The sequence below is a fragment of the Gavialis gangeticus genome, unplaced genomic scaffold (genome assembly GCF_001723915.1).
Source record: "Gavialis gangeticus isolate Ggan-Ray unplaced genomic scaffold, GavGan_comp1, whole genome shotgun sequence".
Classification (NCBI taxonomy): domain Eukaryota; kingdom Metazoa; phylum Chordata; order Crocodylia; family Gavialidae; genus Gavialis; species Gavialis gangeticus.
Window position 1 is genome coordinate 69,319,059 of NW_017729025.1, and position 22,481 is coordinate 69,341,539.

Consider the following 22,481-nt stretch of genomic DNA (forward strand, 5'->3'; position numbering starts at 1 on the left):
AAAGCAGTAATGAATCAGACCCACCATATTTCTGCCATATAAAGGCTCTCCATTTGTTCAGGACTAGCTTTTGGAATATTATTTATCCCTAATATGTAGCATACATTCCCTTACATAGAAAATCAGGTTGTTTATGCCTTCTTAATTCACCAGAAAAAAAAATGACATGTAAATTACAGGATAAAAAGTTCACAGATTTGACCTATTTGTGGAACAATCCCAAAATGAGTCCCAGGGTTTTTCCAGAAATCCAGCAATATTAAATTATTTATGAAGGTTATAGAACACAAATGTATCCATCCATTCATTTATTTGTCTTTGTAATATATAACCACAGACTAGGGTCTTATGTGAATACAATTATGTTAATAACTTCAATTTTAGGAAAAATACATCACAAAAACTTTTCTGCTCTAATAGCTCTTAATATAAGTGTAATTTTCCTGAACAGCAAGTCATTATCTGTATGTGATACTTTAATTCCCATAATGTTATATTTATTACAACCATTTTAAGTATTATGCATTGCTGATACAGTTTTTATTAATGCTTTAGTCATTATTTATATCATCTATTTTTACTTTATATAATAATTATGTACAAAAAAGTACATTAAAAGAACATTAGGGAAAGTTAGGAAATATAGAACTAAAGTTGCTTGTGCAACCTTTTTTGGCCCCATGGTGCTATGCATTTTAATATAGTCTTTAATTACATAATCACATACTGTTTTTTCTACCCTGCCCTGAGGATGAAATCATGGTGGTTTATGGAAGAATGTTTTTGTCCTTAGAAACCCTGCCTCTTTTTGCAGAAGTTGGGAGTTGTGGGTTGAAGGAGGAAAGGAAGGAAAGTATAGTTTTGTGGGTAAGGCAGTTAGCTGAATATCATATGAAAGATCTGGAATTTATCAGTGCTTTTATGACAGGGGTTTTATGTAATGGTAGGCAAGTCTGTTAAACTAAACTTTTCACATGTGGTCACTAATTGGGAGCTCTTCACTTTCTAGGTGCCCAGTTGAAACTCGCTGGTCTGAATTGCAGAAGTACTCATTCTAACATGTAGTGAGCCAGAGTTGTGAGGCGAACAGAAAGAGTTAATTGCCAAGCAGGTCTAAGACCTAGAACCATAAAAGGCCTTTGTCACTTCATTACTAACAATAAGTCTCCCTTCTGCTTAGTGGAATTGCCAGCCCTGTGTTTGGCAAGTAGGCTTCTTATCCAATGTATAAGCAAAGGTAGGTATCTACAATTAGTATTTGTACGCTGAGTGGGGGGGTTGTCCATGCAAGCCAGTGGTCAGTGTCAGGGAGAAGTGTAACTTAAGCCCCGCCCTTGTCAGGACTTCAGTCACTGAACTGTAGGGCAGCAGATGCCACATGCCTCCACTTGAGAGATCTGTTCCAGGTCAGCTTTTTCTCTCACACAAACATATGCATGCACATGCACATGGAGGATGAGCCTAGGGATATGGCACTCAGAGTCTTACCCTAGGTAAGAGACCTAGGGTAAGACTCTATTCCAAATAGGGGAATTGGTTGAGACTGTGAACATAAGTAGTGCCATACTGGGTCAGACCACCGATCCCTCCTGAGAAATATGCCATCTCCAACAGTGGCAGGAATAGATGCTTTGAGGGAGACCACTGAACGAGATAGATCTGGAGTGGTTTGTTCCCTATTCATTATCCTCCCTTGCATCCACCATTATCAGTTTAGAGATGTCAAAGGAAACAATTCCAACTGGCCTGTTTAAAGGTAAAAGGCAAAGGTGAAAGATGACCTGGATGACAGTGACCATAAAATGCTAGATTTCAAGATGGGAAGGAGAGCAGCAGAATAAAGACAATGGACTTAGGAAAACCTGACCATGGGGACCAGGGAGGGTCTTCAGTTTTTCCAGGCATAAGGAAACGCTAGAGTTCCTCAGCTGGTGGGGTGAACAGAAGCTGCTTTCTTCAGTTTAAGATACAGGGTAAGATGAAATTGGTGTTCTAAGGGCCAGACAGGCTGCAACCTAGAGTACTGAAGGAATTCAGAATCACTGGCTATCATCTCTAGGAATTCAGGGAAATCTAACAAAGTCCCAGATGACTGGAAAAAGGCAAATATGATTTCCATTTTTAAGACAGGGAAGGAGTGTCTGGGAAGTTACAGAACAGTCACTATAACCTTGACACCAGGAAAGATCATAGAGAAGGTCAAGGAGAACAAGGGCCACTTGTACACATGATGAAAATTGGCTGTTTTTGTAGTTTAATTGCATCACATTGTACATGTGCGGGGGGGGGGGGTTTACAATTGAAATGAGTTTGCTACATTGCAAACTAAACCACACCCGCATGTAGTTTAGTTTGCAATGTAGCTATTTGTAAAACTGAAATCTTTGACAGCTCACCCCCTGCTGTGAGAGAGGTGGACTGAAGGCAGAAGGGGTGAGGGGCCTGATATTTTTTTTTCCCTCGCAGAGCCTGCCCACCTCTCCCACAGTCAAAGGATGAGTTGCTGGTGGACCGAGCAGCCCCTGAGCTGCAGAGGTCTCTGGTCCTTCCTTGCTCAGTGGCAGCACCTGCTGGGGCTGCCCAGGCCAGCTGCTAGCAGGTGAGTACTGCTCCAACTTGGGTTCACAGAACAGTTGGATTGGGCTGGGTACTGCCTGTGAGCTGGGACAGCACCTGTGCACTAGTCACCCACTCAGGTAGCCCCGGGAGATGCTGTCATCATGGAGAGAAGGTCTGGGGCCCCCACAGCTCACCCCCCAACCATGAGAGAGGACAGCAGCCTCCTCAGGGAAAGAAAAAAAAAAAGGATCAAACCCCTCGCCACTGTTTTTTTTTTCCCCCCTCAGCAGAGCCTGCCTGCATGAGCTACCACTGGGCTGCACAGCCCCTGAGCTGTGAGGAAGGGCTGGTCCTTCCCTCTGTGGTGGCAATGCCCCGAGGTTCCCTGACCAGGGTGCTAGCAGCATGGGTGCTGCCCCAGCTCTCAGGCAGCACCCATGGGATCCAATTCTTCCTTGAGCCTGCACACTAGAAGCCTGGTGGGTGCTGCTCCCCACACGGGCTTGGGGAAGAGTTGGATCTGGCGTGTGCTGCTTGCCACCTCCCCCCACCCCCCCACCACAGTAGACTCAGGCAGACTTCATGAAAAAAAAAAAGGATATGGCCCCTAACCATAACAGTGATGGAACCCCCTAAACTGAAATGGTGACTTTTTAATCGTCACAATTAAAACCCACCATTTCAATTTAGGGGACTAAACCCCCTCACGTGAACAAGGAGATCAGAAATAGGTTAGATTCATCAAGAGCAAATTATGCCTTACTAACGTGATTCCATCTACGACAAGATGACAAGCTCTGTAGATGGGGCAGAGGGGGGACAATGAGGGACACATCAGTGGATGTGATATGCTTTTTAGCAAAGCTCTTGATACAGTCTCTTACAACATTCTCTTATTAAGCTAGATTAAGTACTGTAAGGCAAATGCATAACTGGTTGGCTCATCATTTGCCAGATGTGCACTCAATCTGATGCACCAAATCACTAATGAAGATATTAAAAAATACCAGATCTAAGACAGTGCACTGGGGAGCCCCACTTAATTTCAATAGTCATCAATGGCTCAATCTCCAGTTGGGAGGAGGTATTAAGTGGTGTTCCTCAGGGGACTGTCTTAGGTCCAGTATATTTCAGTATCTTCATTAGTGATTTGGTGTATTGGATTGAGTGCACATCTGGAAAATTTTCAGACAACACCAATTTGGGTGGAGTTGCAGATATTACGGAGAGTATGGTAGGATTCAAAATGTCCATGATAAAAGGGATAAATAGTCCAGAATCAATGGAATGAAGTTTAACATGGGAAAAGCAACCTTTAATTATTTTTGCCCTCCCTGCTTGACCCTTTCCAATTTCTCCATATTTTCCTTGAAGTCCATTGCCCAAACTCCATTGCCCAAACTCCTTGAAGTGTGTTGCCCAAAGTAGACAAAGTACAAAGTCTCATCAGTGCTGAAGAGAATGGACGAATCTTTTCCCTTAATTTGCAGGCAACATTTTTTAGTATGCTTAGATAGTATGCTTTTTTGTGACAAGAACAATTTTTTTTTTACTTGTACTGAATTTGCAGGTCTTCAGGACCTTTTCTGCATTACTTTAGCAAGCCAGTCACCCCCCAGTCTGTGACATCCTAAATGTTCCATCCTAAGTGAAGGACAGAAGAAAAAGAAGAAGCACTTGTCCTTATTGAATTTCCTTCGATTAATTTCACACCGTTTTTTGCAGTTTATCAAGTTCATTCTGAAGACCAATCCTATTTCCTGAAGGACCTATGCAAATTTACCCAGTTTGCTGTCATCTGAGAATTCACTGACTGCTCTCAGCTCTATCTTACAAGTCATTAAAGAAGACAGTGAACACTATGGGACCCAGAATCCCTAAGGAACCCCACTCAAAGCATTCTTCCATTTAATCAGAAAGACCTGATGAAAACTATGTTGCATTTGAAAGCTAATCTAAATTCATCCCAATTACATAAGTTGTCCAATAAAAGATACCACCCTAAGAAATGCTTACCTCTTGCATAATTTACGGAAGATCACAGTATCGACATCACTTACTCCTCCCACTTAGACATTGAGCCATTAGTGTCCACCCTTCGAACATGATGAGCAACAGTTATGCATCTACTTTACAGTAGTTTCGTATAGATTGTACTTCCTTAGCTTCTGGTGAGAATAGCAAGGCTTTCTATGTTAACTTCCATGGCAAAGTTAAGATACACCACCATTTCTCCCCATCTACAAAGCCACTTGCATCACTGCATGGATGGCAATCAGGTTGATCAAGAATAATTTGCTCTTAAGAAATACATGTTGGCTGATCCAAATATTATTGTTATCCTAAATGCTTAGAAATTGACATACTTCATATTTTTTCAGCTACTGAGGTCAGACTGACTGGTCTGTAATTCTTGTGGTCCTGCATGTGTGGCATGTGCAGTGTACAGCACGGATGGGACTGCGGCACTGAATGCCACATGTGTGCACTCATCTTGACACACCCTATGTATTACAATCAAAGTTAAGCAAGTGGCAGAGAATGCCTCAAATATTACACTGTAATTCCAATAAACAATGAAGTGATAAAATATGAGCCACTACCTTAGAAGTGGCTCTGAGTGCATACCCAGCACCACTTTTAGGCTTTCTGTCTTGCATATACATATTGAAATGTGCCCCAATCCACTCTAAAACAACCTAATTAATTGTATTTGTCATGATTGGTACAAGACTGAATGAGCATGCCATGCTTAATAACAATACTGCTGGGTACAGCATGGAGGCAGTATAAGCATTTTCTATATTCACTGATAGAAAGTTGGCCTCATTGTCTATGTCAACTATAATGAAACACAAATTATTTTGAAAAGATACTTATCCTGCCCCCCGCACCTCCAAATTTCTATTCTGAACTGTAACACAACAGCTTAATTTCAGCCCATTATAGTAGCATATGTGTTTTATATATGTATAATATAAATTTACTCAGTACACTGGACAAGTTTATGATACAATAGGTGTTTCTTGAGCAAGAGAAATGTCCATCTCCACACACTAAAGCTTTTCTAGTCTTGGCTCTGTCCAAAAGTCTCCTAATGTTACTGTTCCCCATTTCCTCTCCCATTGCAAATCTTTACTTGAAATAGTTTTGCCTTGAATGGCTGTTTTAAATAAATTAGCTTGACTTGAACAACCTTAATTTAGAAAAGTTTATTCAACCTGAAATAATTAACAGAAATAGTAGAAGAATAGGAATATTTTTTTCCCTCAAAATATTGACATTATACAAATTCATAATAATCATTAGGAGTTCTCTATTCCTATCCATATGTGCCACTAGCCATTTTGGTATGAGTTTTAGCATGCAATCCATTTGGCTCTTAGAATTAGATTTAACAGCACCATGAGAAGTTTTCATATTCCATTTGCACACTTATTGCTAGGAAAGCTATAATTCTGTTTATACTTTTAATTAATAAATTCTCCTTGAAGGGATACAGAAATGTACCTCACCCCTACCCCTGAATGTTGCATTTTGAAATAGCTCTTAGTTTTAGGAATTCCTCCTCTCAGAGAGTTAATCAAATAAATAATGATATATGATGAAAAATAAAAATGAAGGTGTTTTGCACGTTGCAGTGGAACTAATAGCCTAGCATTCAATCTAAAATATAATATAATCAATACAGTCTTTGGAGTAAGACAATATAATATGCAGTCTCTTTTATTAATACAAAAGTGTCTCTCATAATCAAGAAAAGTATCTTGTCACACATAAAAGCCTATTCTGCTTTTCTGATAAAATGTTAACTTGTTTGTCAGTACACAGATTCATCCATCTTAGTCACCTAGCTCACTTTATATTCATCTTATTTTTAAAGTGTCATAAACAGGACCAGTTTTCAGGAAAAAAACATAATATGATGGAAAGAACCAGATAAAATTCAGTGTTATTAATCAGGTTTGCTACTATAAACTGAGGCTGGTGTCCAACAAAGCACTTCAGCATATGCTTAATTTTAAGTTTCTGACTATTCCAATTTTATTTTCTTTCAGTTTACAGCTAGCATATAGATTCCAGAGTAAGTGGGCTTCACATATACTTTTTTGGAGGCTACAGTAAGGTCTCTCTGAGCCCTCTCTAAGAACATTGCAATTAATATGTTAATCACAGCATAAATGTAATGTAAATGGCAAGGGTGCTATATATGACAAAGGTCCTACTGGATCATGAATTAAATCCCTCTAGAGGACCCACTGCTGCTGTTGATGTCACTGTTGCTGTCCTCTGTTCTGCTTGTCTGTTCCTCTTCTCCGCTGCCTTCACTCCCTTCTTCACTCGGGGGGTGTTGTATGGTCCTGTGCCACGTGTCCCTGTGCTGGGTGGTGTTTGCTGCGTCTTCTCCGTCCTCTGCTACCAATTTCTGGTAGTAGGTCCAGAGTTCGCTCAGCGCCACCTTCATGCAGCCCACTACTTCTATGTCCATTTGTCTGTACAGGAGGAGGTTCCTAGCCTTCCACAAGGCACTCCTGATGCAGGATACAAACTGGCCGCAATGGGGTGACGGGCTCCCCTGGTGTTTGGCGAGGTGCCCATACAGCGCGGTCTCACTGGTTAGCTGGCTGATGCCAGTCACTGCCTCACAGAGCTGTTTTTCTCTTTTCCATACCTCCTTGGTGCAGGTGCAAAGCCACAGAAGGTGCTCTATTGTCTCAGTGGCCCCATGGTTGTTGGGCCACGGGCAGCTGGGTCTCCCCAACTGTCCCTCTCTATGCCTCCGGGCCCTCACTGGTAAAGCTCAGTGGGCTATGAGCCAATTCAGGACCCTGCAATCTTTGCACAGCTCCTTGTGGTGGATGCGCTCCCACACGGCTTGGCATGTATCACCCGGAAGCAGGTCCATGGATAACATGGTGTCCCTTAGTTGCACCATCTCTTGGTGGTAGCAAATCTAATACTAATGGGAGAAACCCAGTACAGGGCCCTACTCTGCCCTCCCTGCAGCATCCAGGGATAGCTCCAGGCTCCTCTGGAGTGGGAGGCTTGGAGCCAAGAGAGCTCTGCCTGCTGTAGTGGCAGAGCTCTCCTACCCTGTGCACATTAGGCACATAGGTGCCAGTGAGCCTGGTGCCCAGTAGGGCTTCCCTGCCCAGCTGGAAGCTCACTGTCAGTTGCCCCAGGAGTGGGCCAGCTTCTGGCAAGCCCCTGGTTGAGCAGGAAAGCAGAGAGATCTCTAGTTCTGGCACTGCTCAGACTCTGGCTCCTGTGGGGTGCTGTGAATCACACAGCACCAGGATAAGGGAAGCAGAGAGCAACCCCAATCCAGAGTTGTTCAGCTCCCAGCTCCTGCAGGGAGCCAGGAGCTAAGAAGCACCAAGACCGGGGACAGAGAACTCCCTCATTCCCTGTGGCCCCCTACTGGTGTAGCTAACTGGGACAAAATTTGCTCCTGGTCAGCATCTACATGAACAGTATGCATAGAAAACCATGCATTACCCTAATTTCCTAATCTGCTGCACAAAGTTACATGTTGATGCCTTACTGTGTGGTAGATTAGTCTACTGTGCAGTAAAGTGTCTCATGTAGAGACACTTGGAACCCTTAGAAATTAGAGTATAGTTGCAAAACTCAGCTACCTTAGATAGGAATTTATGCCGTATTGGGTGTTAGTCACCTTTTCCCAGTTTATTTTCCAGCAATTTCATGCTGGAGCTTTACAAATCTCTTCAGTCAGATGGGTTGATGGTTCTCTCCAGACTAAAACTTCTATGTAATAAGAGTTGCCAGTCCAAGACATTTTTTTTAATGACAATCTGAACACTTTTTATTTGCAACCAAACTTTTTTTACATAATTTAAACATAAGCATTTTTTCCTCCAAGTCCAGTGTAAACCCCAAGTACACAGGGTTTGGATAATTAGTCAGTGGGGTTCAAACCCAGGTGATGATTAATTTCCACTTGGCTTCTCTATAGCATAGTTGAAAAGCATTAACCTACATCTTGCTTGAGTTGGTGCAAACCTGGTTCTTACTGTAGTAAACTGAGAGGTTGCTCTGTGCACGTGTCAGTCTTCTCAACAGTGGCAAAGTCCTCCTCTTCTGACATGATACATAGATCATCAGCATATATGAAGCTCCTCATATCACTCTGTATGGTTTTTTGTCATTGGTATATATGATAAAAGGGATTGGTGCTTGCACGCTATCCTGTTAGAGCCATTTCATTATCATCTCCAGTGGCTCTGTTCCTTGCACAGTTGTGCATAAAAATGTCTACCCTCCAAAAGAGATCACAGGAGCTGCAGTAGGTGGTAATCGTGTGTCATATCATAGACTTTGGCAAGCAGGTTTCTGTGGCTGACTGTGTTATATGCTGCTGATTCATCTGCAAACACAACACCTGTTATCGTCCATTTCTTGAATCCGTCCTCTATATGCTGGGTGATGTTTAGTATTTGACTAGTGCAGGACTTACCTGATCTAAATCTGGCTTGTTTTGGTATTAGGTGCTCTTCAATATGAGGTGAAAGGCAATGGAGAATAAGGTGCTCGTAAAGCTTATAAAGATGGCACAGAAATGATACTGGCCTGAAGTTTTCTGGTCCAGAGACATCCTTCCCTGGCTTTAATAAATCTATTATGTGGGCTTGTTGCCATAGTTTAGTTATTCTAAGGATTGATGATGAACAATTGTTAAAAAGATGTAATAGCCATAACTTGGTTGTGGGATGAAGTGCTTGATCTGCTCCATGCATATGTTGTTGAGTCCATCTGCTTTGCTGTTCTTCAAGTGACTTTTTCTAGTGTCAAGTTCATCCATTGTTTATGGTATGCTAAAATGATTTTCCTCCACATCAGTTTGCTTTCTAATTCGTATTTTAGGCTGTTTGTTTGAAATGTTACTGTGGAGCAGAAGCTGGTGAGCCATCTGGTTGGCTGTGATGTTGTGGTATTGCTGTACTTTCTTCAGGTTGTTACTCACTTGCATTCTGCTAGTCTTGGTCATATCCATTCCTTCAATCAATTCTTTCCATTTCTGTTGCCTTTCTTCTTGGAACTTGATAGGGTGAGCTCTGCTGCAATAGTGTCTTCTGAGAAAGGATCTCTTTGAAACATTTGCTGACATTTTTTGTATATGGATGCTAGCATGGGAGTAAACCCTGGTATATACTCAGTTCTGCATTCTTGAGGTATATACCTCTTGGAGGTTTTGCATTCATAAAGAGGTTGTAATTATCTGAGACTGGTTCAGTGTGTGTCATTATTTTGTCAAGGTCTTCAGAAAAAAACTCTCTAGCCTGCTATCTTAAATTTGATGTACCTACACTTTAGTACCATATTTGGAACTGCTGTGACATTGACAGAGATTGGTCTGCACTATGTGTGGGGAATGAGTTCCAACATGTCTCTTTTGCACTTCATTTTTATATAGCTGTCAACACAGTTGTGGTCTGAATTATATTGTCTCCATAGGGATCTAGTAAAAAACCCAAATAGCTTTGAGTCATGGAACAGGCTTAGTGGGTATGCCTTGGCCCACATGTAGATCAAATTGCCACTCTCATCAATTTCACTGGAAACCCATGTGAAATTGTGCCTATTAAAATCACCAGTGACCAGTCCCTCTTTTTCATGGTCTAGGTTTCCTGGGCTCACACAGGAAAAATGTTTCCCTGAAGGTTTATAGACAGATGTTATTGAGATGTCTATATCAATGGTAAAGATTCCAATGTCATTTTATTTTGTCAACAATGTTGTGTTGATAATGAGTGCTGGTTTTATGAAGACAATGCTGCCATATTTCTCGTGCTGCCTTTTGATAGCAACATGATCCCAGGGACCAATGGTCTATTGTTGTTTGGCCTTCTGTGCGTCTCCTGGAGACAGAGCACATGACCATTGTAGTCTATGGGAACACTGGAAAAAATGTTCTGTTTGACTCCTGTGAGTCCTTCAATGTTTACAGAGATGACTGTCAGTGCTGGCCTTGAAAAAGGTTGTGATTTAGAGGTTTGAATTATATACATCTGAGATTGTTGATGACAAGGTATTTAGCAGAATTCACAAATTCGTTGGAATCTGACAGGGGCAATGATATGAATGCTTTTGCTATGGCCATTATAGTTAGCAGCCATTACATACAGGTTTTGGCTAATGGAATGGAGTAGCAGCACATGGTTAAGAGGAAGTGGGGGCTACAGAGACTCCCATGGGTCACAAAGGCCTAATGGAGAACTCCCTGCAAGATGCTAAGATGCAGTCCCACTCAGACACAAAGTAGTGCTGCTCTGCTCTGTTGGTACATCAACACTTGCATTGTGCCTCATTCCAATGAGAGGTCTTCAACCAAGTTCACAGTTTCTTAGTTTTTTATGGACAGCTCAATTTTTTTTGTTGACTTTTTAGACAAGCATTTTTTATGGACTGCCAGTAAATTTATAGATACTTGGGAACCATGTGTGTAATCAAAATAGTATAGTATGGAATGCCTAAAGTATTCTGGATTTAAAGGACAATAGTTTGTGGATGGCAATGTTTTTAAGGATACATGTTACTCTTAATAGAATTTAGTCCGTAAATTTTTCAGGGCAGCACAGCTAACATAGTGGAAGTGACAGGAAATAAATAATAATACATGGTACTATGAGAAAATGCAGGAGAGATAACTTCTGTAGATCAGGACTAGTGAAAAGGGACTGGGAAAGATCAACAAGTATTAGCCAAGGGAATCAGGTAAAGCTGGTTTCACTGAGGATGGCATATGGAGGATAATCAGAAACATGCATCAGGTTAGGAAAGACAGAAAAAGCTTGGAGAAGAATTTTAGAACTGGGTGAGAAGGATGAGACTGTGGAGGAGAGAGAAGACTTCAGTAAAATGTAAGGTACATTAAAGCAAGATATATATATAAGAATCTAAAAGAATGATACCTCAAAACTTTAGAAAACTGTCCATCACTAATGCCTTCTTTCTTCTATTACATTCACTACAGCCATCAGGCTGTCACAACTTCTTTTATAGTAAAGACTTTGTAGGTACATAGCTATCTTCAAACGATTGTTGGCACTAGAGCCAGAGTGAAATCAGTATTCTTTATAGCCTTGTTCTTAGGATTCAAAGTTTCTGCAACAATGAAGAATTCTATTGAAAAAGAATTAAATTTAATAATCAGGCTATTAACCAAGGATATTTGCTGCACATTATACAGAGACAAATTAAAAAGACTACAATAGTTTCCAGAAAACATCTGTTAAACAATGTCAAATTGATGATAAAGAAAATTGAGTTCCCTTTGCAGTTGAGTTTAATCCAGCTGTATCCAGCTATAAAAGAGCTATCAAAGACAACTATCCATTTGTTGTTAATTCAGAAATGCTATCACTAGGAATCCTGAACACACAAGTGATAACTTTCTACCAACTTTTTGCCTTTCTGAATTGATGGTAAGAATAAAAAAATGAGTGAAATTCAGTTCCTTCTTCTGGAAGCCTATCACTTGCATACATGAATACAGTTTGCACTATGCTATGTGCTCTAAGTAAAAGGGAAAAGTCTAAGTATAAGGGGAAAAGACAGGGCCTTTATACTGTTCTTAAGAAACTCCAAACTGTTAAACATCATTCGCTCATTACATCAAGATATGAAGGCAACAGTAGTGTATGAAAACAAAAAATCAAGCACCTTTGACATCAACAATGGGGTGAAGGATAGGTGTGCCTTAGCTCTCATGCTTTTTAGCATTTATTTTTCATTCCTGCTTCTTCATGCATTCATGGACAGCAATAATGGCATCTTTCTTTGACCCAGACTAGATGGAGGCTTGTTTAATATCATAAATTTTAGAGTGAAAACCAAGGTGAAAGAACTGGTTCTGAGAGATTTCCTGTTTATGGATGATGCATCTTTGGTTGCCCACAGTGAATCTTCCTGGCAAAATCTCTTGGGCAGACTTTCTGAGTCATGCAAGAGCTTCAGGATGGCAATTAGTCTAAAAAAGACTGTGATCATGTACCAACAGGTAAAAGAACCGATACCTGACATCACTCTGGAAAATAAATCTCTTGGTGTCATTAATAGTTTTTGCTACCTGGGTTATACAATTAGCAGGAATCTTGACCTTCCTAGACTGAACTAACTAATGGAATAAAAAAAGCAGCTAAGAATTTTGGGCTATTACAGAAATGTATGAAATAATAGCAAACTATCAGCTTAGGTGAAGATGCAAATCTACAAGACTTTTGTGCTATCATCTTTGCTTTATGGTTAAAAAATTTGGACTACATACACTACACACTTCAAGAGACTGAATGGCTTCCACACGAGATGTCTGTGTAAGATCCTAAAAATAAAGTGGGAAGACAGAATACCAAATATGGAGGTACTGGAGCATGTAAGACTGACACACTTAGAAACCACTATCAAAAAGAAGAAGTTGTGATGGATCAGCCATGTCAGGAAAATGGGAAAAGACTGTATCTCCAAGAATATTTTGTATAGCAAGATTTGACATGGCTCTAGAAAGCAAGGTCATTCTCTATGGTGGTACCATGATGCATAGGCAACACATAAGGGGAACACGGGGGGCAGGAGCATTTGCCCCCCTCAGAGAGGCCATTGCTGATGCTGCTACCAGCATCTGCAGGCAGTTGCCACTTGCCACCCCCCACCTCTCCGCTGACACCGCCGCAGCCGCCTGTGGGCAGTCCCCGCTTAGCCCGCCTTTGCTGCTGATGTCATTGTGGCTGCTTGTGGGTAGTCTCCACTCAGTCTGCCCTCATCACTGACACCACCTGCAGATGGTCCCCACTCGCTGCTGCCCCAACCCCATTGCCAACACTGCCACCACCACCTGCAGGCGGTCGCCATGCTGCCCCCTCCTCAGGAAGCACAAGTCGTTCATGCCATATTGTCTGCAAAAACTGTATGAGGTTAGTCAACACAAATGTAGAAAGCTAGGAAGAGTGTGCAGAATCCCATCCAGTCTGGAGGAAACATCTGGCACTAGGTGCAGCATAACATAAAGCAACTTTCATCCAGAGGATGGAGGAAAAGTGAGAAAGAAGAAAGCAGCATGCTGTAAACTTGGACTCCAACTCAGATAACATATGGATCTGTGAAACTTGTAACAAGCTGTGTTGCTCTTGAATTGTCAGCCACAAAAAGATTCATCAGGCATCTGACTAGACTTCTTACGTGTACACCATGATCTAGAGAATCAATGGTTGCCTACTGTCAAGGGAAAATATGGTGTTTTCACCAAAATCTCAAGTGTAATGTTTATTGTTGTCTGTCCACAAGTAAAAAGTGCCTTTTATTGATAAGTCTGTCTGTTGGGGGGTTGTTTGTTTTTATCTGTTTGTTTTAAATATTACACAATTCAAAGTCTCAGCTCTACTACTCTAGCACTTTTCAGAGTATTAGTAATTAAGAAGTAAATATATAAATTTACATTCATTATCAACAATACATTAAGATACATTTCCTAATATTTCCTTTAAGGCTAACCTAATGCATATGTAGGGAAATGCAAGACTTTCATTTGGGTTTTTGGGTCTAGCCCACAGTAGTTAAGAAACAACAACTACATTGATGAAGATAACTATATATGCAATGCCTGTTAGCAGCGACACATCAGCATCCAGGTGCAATGTTCTTCCTAAGTGGCTATTGAATATCTAGTATGGAAAATATTCTCAGTGGAAATGTTGCTATTAAGGGGTCATTGCTCTTACAAGGCATTGCTGTAACTAAGTGTTGACTTTAATACTAATAATATTATTGTATTTCATAATTCCACAGTTCCTAAATTCAGACAAACACAATTCAAGAGCCAGTTCCTGTTATTTTATCTATTGTATACTCACCCTGACAGTGTAGTAAGAGCTGTCTGGCTGAGATTTAAATGATTCTGACACCTTTGCTGACACTGGCCTAGTCCTCATAACTGTGACACCACAATAACAACAACAGCAAGAACAACAACAATAATAGAAGTTTCATATTATTTAGGCTAGGAAGACAAATAAATTTGCTCCAGAAATCTAAATATAAATTAATTCAATTGTGCTTAGCTCTAGCAGCTTCTTTTGGAAGAAAATTTTGACAATATACAAAGCTTAAAACAAATCAAGAGCCACATTCATATACCTTTGCATATATTTAAGTAGAACCATACCCTACAAATAGACCCATTAATTTAAAATTTAAAACATTCGATTAAGATTCTAGAAAGAGAACTTAGAAAAAAATCAAAAAGTGACTTTGAAAGCAATTGTCATGGAACACTGCTTTAACATGGATACATAACTGATTGGATAATCTTCCTTGAAGAGTAATTATCAATAGCATTATGTCTATTTGGAAACAGGTACTGAGAAGGCTTCCTTAGAGGTCTGTCCTGAGTCTGGTGTCATTCATTAATGTTTCTGAAGATGGACATGAGGGCATGCTTAGCATTTCTGGAGATAAAAATCAAGCTAGCTAAATGAAGTTGCAGACACTTTGGAGGTTAGGGTTAGGATACCCCATGACCTGGATAGAATGAAAAAGTGGCCTGCAATCAATCAAATGAGCTTCAACATGGGCAATTGCAAAGTCCTGCACTTGGGATGGAATAACTGCATGCAGAAATACAGATTGGGGGTAAATAGCTAGGCCAAAATATTGTAGCAAAGGACCTGAGTGTTACAGTGGACCATAAACTGAAAGTGAGCCAACAATGTGTTCATGTTGAAAAAAAACACCCCAATACTATGATAGACATAAATGTCACTTGCAAGCCAAGGGAAGTGCTCTGTTTGGCACTGGTGAGGCCTGTGGAGTACTTTGTCTACTTTTGGGCACCATACATTAAGGATATGGAAAAATTATAAATAGTCCTGTGGAAAGCAAGAAAAATTGTTTGAAATCTAGGAAACATGAGTTACGAGAAAAGTTCGGAATAACTAGGATTGACAAGACAAAAAGTAATGGTCTTAAATTGAAACTTGGGAAATATAGATTTTATATTATAAAGAACTTTCAAACTATGATTATGTTTAAGCATGGGAACAGACTGCCTAGAGAGATAGTGGAATCACCAACCTCAGAAGCGTCTAAAAGCATGTGAGACAAAACATTTGTTTACAAGGCTAGAGATAGAAGTTACACATAAACTGGTTTAAGTGATCAGAAACTGCTTTAAACCTGTGACAGAACAGAAGCTCAGTGCACAGAAGCTTAGTTTAAAAATGGCTGAAACTGGTTTAAGATAAGCCTGGTTGAATATAGTATCAGATTTAACTGATTAGGGTCAAATTGGTTTATGAAAATTCTGTCCCAAACCCCTTTTTGATTCAAGTTAAATCACAGTTCCCCAGCATTCTAGCATGTTTTTCAGCCCTGGGCTGGGCTTTCTGCTTCAGAGAGTAGAGTTGGTCATGCCCCTCTGCTTCCTGGCTGGAGCAGTGAGGGCTGGGTGACTAGGGGGTGGGAAAGAGCAAGTCTAGCTGAGGATGCAGCCCAGACTACGGTGGAAGGGAGGCTGCCCCCTACCTGGCAAACCTGAGCTGGGGTCTGGGAGCAGGAAGGGGGGTTAAGCATCTCTTCCTCTGCTCAGACTTACTGCTGGCTGCAACTGTGGACTACAAATCCCAGATGCACCTGAAAGCAGGAAGAGGAAGTGATGAGCAATCCTGCAGAGTCCTGCTGCTTTAATTCTGGGCTGCAAATCCCAGAGACCATGGGGCCAGCAGGAAGAGGAAGTGAACACATAGCCAGAGAGCCATGCTCCAGCACCCCCCAGCTTCTGGTCTGAGTCACTGCAAGCATGTGGGTGCATTTCCTGAATCAAGGGTAAATGTCTGTTCACTTCTGTTTCAATTTAATCTGTGCAGTTTAGACTAACCTGCAAAGACTGCATTGATTCAGCCTTGGGCTTTTTGATTGTTTGTACATAGCCCAACAGTCTTGATCATTCTTGACAAGAGTTGGACTAGATGACCTCTTGCAGTCCTTTACAGATCTATTTTTATACACTCCTTCAGACTAACACATTTAACTACCTCTTTCTATGATTCTTTGATTCTACTGGAAAACCTACACCAGACTTGAGTTGCTTCTAAGGACCTTCTTCCTTCACAAATGAGTATAGCTGTAAAATACAGTGCCATGTTTGGTGGTACACCCAAGCTAGGTATGACTGAGCAATTCTATGTTAGAACAGCTGTCTGCTAGCACAGCACTAGATTTTTCAGGGAATGTACACTCTCCATGGTATTATTTGTGGAGTAAGACATCCCTGGCTTTGATTTTAATTAAGAGCATCTGATATTTAAATAATAGATTTCATAGATTCATAGATTGTAAGGACAGAAGGGACCTTGGAAGATAATTGGGTCCAGCCCCCTTGCACCAAGCAGAAAAGATAACTGGTGACCCCCAGCAAGGTTACGGTCAAGTCTCCTCTTGAAGATTTCCAGGGTAGGTGATTGCACCACCTCTGGAGGGAGCTTATTCCACAGTCTTATTCCATCCCAACTGTGAAGATGTTTTTGCTAATGTTGACCCTGAATTGCTCTTCTAAGAGTCTGTGGCCATTACTCCTGGTTTTCCCCTTGGATGCCCTGATGAACAGTTGTTCACTGAGCCCTTGATGTACTCCCCTAGTGTAGCGGTAAGCTGCTACCAAGTTCCCTGTCAGCCTTCTTTTCCTCAGGCTGAAGAGACCCAGATCCCTCAGGCTTTCCTTGTGTGGCTTGACATGTAAGATTCTGATCATATGGGTAGCTCTTCTTTGGACCCTCTCAAGCTTGTCCATGTCCTTGATGAAGTGTGGTGCCCAGAACTGGATGCAGTACTTCAGCTGCGGTCTCACCAGTGCTGAGTAGAACTGAAGAATCACCTCCTTGGTTTTGCTGGAGATGCACTGATTGATGCATGCCAGAGTATTATTGTCCCTACTGGCTACAGCATCGCACTGCTGGCTCATATTCATACTGTGGTCTATTATTACCCCCAGGTCCCTTTCATTCATGGTGCTGGTCATTTTGGTGCTGCTAAGTCTGTAGATGTGTTGGGGTTGCTCAGTTGCTCATTCAGACACAATTCTTTCCTTGTGTATTGTCAGAAGTCAGTTTTTTCTTTGTTTCAAAGTTTTAATTCTAGCATCTTGACTTAACATGTTTCCAGTTCTAACTGCTTATAAAATTTATTGTTACTGCAGTTTAATGGAGGAAGAGTCTGGAACCATGAATACTATTTAGAACTGAGGTAGTGTATTTTCCGTTACTAAGCAAAGAAAGAATTTTAAAGATTTACTTGTATTAGCTATAGATTCACTGGTGGCTGAAAGAAGCATATTTTGCAATCCTGGTATAGATTTTTAGTAGATACAGTTACCTCAGAGGTTCGCTAGCTGTTTTGTTGTATTCACAGACAGGATTTTCTCTGAGTTTTTTTTTTCTTTCTTCTCCCCATTTGTATCATACATGACTGATTATTCAGAAATAACACTTAAAAGGGGAAAAAAAATCAGTTAAGGTAATGAATAATAGCATAACTGAAAATATATGCATCTAATATAGTATCAGAGCAAATTACTTATAGTATTGTTACATTTAAGAAATATACAGAAATTAACACTTACCTTCAAATTCTTTACAAACAAATTATTAGAAGCCTTCATCAAAATAAGAACCTTCAGACAAAGATAGCACTTCTATGCAACACAAAAGCTTAATGGAATTCATTTCCCTAATACAAATTGCCTTTCAGAAAGTAAACAAATCAAAGCAGAAGCAGCAGCTGTGGCTCAAAATTACTATTGAACACCAAAAAAATTACTGAAAATAGTAATTAAGAGCGGAAGTCCATTGGCAGAGCTGACAAAGCGTCTTGCAATCCTAATATTGTCATCAAATGAAAAGAGAATCAGTCACCACAAACAAACAGGAGTACCATGGCTGCAAAGTTTTTAAAAGTACAGTAATTATTTCTTTAATTCAGCAGACAAACCAAAATATCTCCAGGCAGTGGCACTGAAAGATAATGCTGTTCTATACACAGAAAAATAGAACAAAAATCTTGTGTATTAAAAAAAGTAGGCCCCATTTCAACAAGATACTTAATCCTAAATTGGCTTTAGTTAGGGGGGAAGTGGCGGGGCGGGCTGCTTACATGCTTAATGTTAGGCCTATGTTTGGAACCTTGCTGATTCAAGTCCTTGTAGAATTGCTTCATTCAAGTTCAAAGGGAGAATGTAAGACAGATATTTATTAAGCAATGATTTTATTGGATTCTTCTCCATTTGCTTTTACAAGAAGTTGCCCTACCACTTGTTAGGAGTAAGGGTAAGAGTCTCAGAATTCAAGAGATTCTTTTTGAAATAAATACAATAACTGTCTTTCATCCCCTCTTAAAACTTTACTCATTGCCAGGCATTTGGAACTTGAAGCCATGTTCAAATTAGTAAAATTCAGGCAGAACCAAGGCACCTAAATTCCAGATTGTCCCTGCTCAGTAGGTCACAGACCTCAGGAGGTGCCAGACTCCATTCTGCACCTAGATTTTGCAAAGCACAGTTCCTGAGGCACCTATATTTTGTCTTCTGTGCACTTATAGAAATGGTTCCCCAATTTGATCACCTAGCCACCTAACTCTTGCTTAAACTGTGTTGCAATCCATGTTAATGCTGGGATTCATCCCTCCCCCCACCCCGAGGACTCAACCCATTAGGTGTTTCATGTATGCCTAATTCTCACCTTGAGTTCAGCTAAAAAACAATGGGCACCTATATACATGATGAACCTCTGCTCTGACACATGCTAATTAACATGTGTCAGAACAGACTTGATTAATCAAGTCTGCTACAAGTCTGCTGGAATGTGCTAATCAGTGTGCTCCAGCAGCCTCCATGTCATATGTATTTAACATTCCTGCATTTCAAAATGGTGGCAGTGATACTTTAACTAAAGCTTATAGAATGAGCTTTAGTTAAAATGCCCCCACTGCCATTTTGAAGTGTGGGATGCTGAATTCATATAAAGCTGCAGGAGCTTTACTTAGTGTGGTTCTCAGAGCTGCTCTAAGCAAACTGTGCCTAGTGGCTAAGGCACTCCACTAGGATGGGAAACAGTATTATTTTCTTGTTCCTGCTTTTCCATTCTTGGCTACTTAGTACCTCTGTTCTTCAGGAAAAGGGTTCAAGAAAGCCCATCTCCAGCCTCCTTTATAGTCTGGTGTTTGGAGTACCCCCCTGGAAAATGGGTAATGTACCTTTTGAAGCACCTCAGATTGATGGAGGTTAGAATCCCACTTTTTAAAGCTCTCCCACTGTAATGCTCTATTAGGCTCATTGTGCAAAAGTGGATACTAACACTGATGACAGCATCGCATTTAGAAGAGATACTGGTCATTTAAGATCCTGATTGAAAAGAGATAACAGTCAAATTAGATCACTTGCCTATGAGAATCTACTTAAGTTATAGATACTCCAGTATCTAAGTGTAACCAAACTAGATATGTTTTTTAGTTCTTGATTCATGGAGGTGCCTGGATACCTAACTCTAATTAAAGAGGCCTAACTCTCAAAGGAAATTAAATAGAAGTTGAGCACTTAAATACCACATTTAAATATCTATCTGGCCTACAACATTTTTAATTCCTTGTTTGTAACTATTTATCATTATATATGTTTTTTCCCCTTATTGGCAAACACTCAGGACTCCCAGGAAATGTTAAATTACAAATTACTTTTATTTCAGAGAAATGTGTTAATAGTATAAAACTTTAAACTAGGTAAACCTAAGCAGTGTATAAAGGGAAAGGTTTAAAAAGGGTAAGGCCAACCTCTTTGAAGGTCATTAGTTACCTTATTGTTGGTATGACATAGTAGTTCTTTTCACACAATAATCCCCACTCATTTATAATGTTTTTCATGAATCCAATTAGACTTGGTGGAGTTCCAGTGGGCTTCAGCAGATAGAACTGTGATGCAGCAAAGACTGTCCCACCTACTCTGATTCAATAGTTGGGCCCACCAACTCTGGGTCTACATAGTTTGGCTCCGTGAAGATTTGCTGCTGGGCAGACAATCCAGAAAAAAACCCAGAAAATTACTGGGGAGAGCCCTTGCAGTACCCTTGTTGGATTTATTTTCAATAGGGAAAATACAGACTCCACTACTTATGGGTGACCTACTTTTTCCAAATGAACCATTCATAATTTTCCTGCCTTTCATAAATTCACTTACATGCACCATTTAGTATAATTTCCAAAAAAAGAACACAATCTCCAAATAATACATTGTAAAACACTGCACATAAAAATACTGGGGCAAAATTATAATGGTTATAAAATAAACCTGCCAAAGCTACCTTTTATTTCTTTTTCCTACAGAGGAAAAGAGAATTTCTTTTCTCTTTTAGTCAGCTAGCTCAAGGGCTTACATAAGTTTTGCTCTACATTTTAATTAAATCTATACATTCAATATTACTAGTAACAAGACTCTCTTGAGGCATCTAGTTCAGTTTACCTATTACTAAAAAAAAAAAAATTCCAAAGTGGGTGTATTTGATCACTAGATGGTAGTGTTATGTGGAATTAATGAAACAAAATAGTGAGAGAGGTGGAACTTCCTGCTACAAAGAGAAAAAAGAATATCCATAACCTAGTTAAAAAGATGTAGTGAAAAATCTTTCATCACCATGGTAACTTATCAGGGAACAGTCCTGCCTGTTTTAGATGGTACCTACTTGTAAACCTGTTTTCTTACCATCACCTAGAGTAAAATTACATCCATGTACATTTTCATTGCATTATTATTTTATCCATTTCATTTCCATTCTAAAGTGTACTCAAAGTGTATAACAAGTATGTGACCACTCCCTCTTGCGTTCTAGGCAGGAGAGGCTTCCCCTAGCAGTTCTTTCTTCTTATTCCTAGAAGGTCTTCCCTTTCCCATCATTTGTAACTGGCAGAAGAAAGACATTCCTACTCTCTCAATTCTTGCTGAGCAAGAGAAACATCTTCCTAAATCTATTGAAAGGAGCATCTGTCTGAGTATTAATCTTATATTCTTCAGAATGTAAGAATCTTCTCTTTCTCATTATGCATACACACTAGGGGGTGCCAAAGCTTTTGTATCCAAGATGGTCCATGTTATTCCTTCTCTTCTAACCCCACAGAGAAACCTGAAGGCTCTCATGCCACCAAGTCCATTTCTTTAGTGCTTCTAACTCTTGCTGACAATGTGTGTGTGTATATTATATATTTACTGTGTTCTGATCCTGCTTTGATCTGCTTATGGCAAATCAGAGTTTTGATCAGTGTACTCTACACAGAAAAAGCTCATTTCTTTCTCATATAATTAATGTGAAACACCCTACATTTACGTGACTTGGAGTATATTATTTTTGACAAGGCTCCATGAGCCCATTGTACCAGCCCTTGTTCTTGCTTATGTGGTCTGAGTCCCATTGGCCTCAGACCATATGAGTTGGGAGAAAGGTAGCTAGCTCTTTAACTTAATATGCCCTTTTTCTGCCTCAGTCTGAATGCCAGGCACAAACATTACATTTTTACCAGTATAAGTGATCGGAAACCAAGCCATACCTGTAACAGAACAGAAGTCCAGCACACACAACCAGTCTATCCCCATAACAGAACAGAAGTTCACAATATATAGACTGTTTAAAAATAGTGGAACTTGGTCTAAGATTTGCTCCTCCACCAAAGGGCAAATGTATGTTCTGTTCATTACTGATCTAAACCACACCACTTATAGAAAACCATGTAACTTAATTTGATTCTGCTTCAGGCGTTTTGAATGTCTGTACCTAGCCTGTGAGTCTGACAGGAAGAAGCTGTGTATGATTTTCTTGAGGTGGCAGAGACTAAAATATGAAATAAGGCCTCCCTCATTCTTATAACCTGGTTCAAAA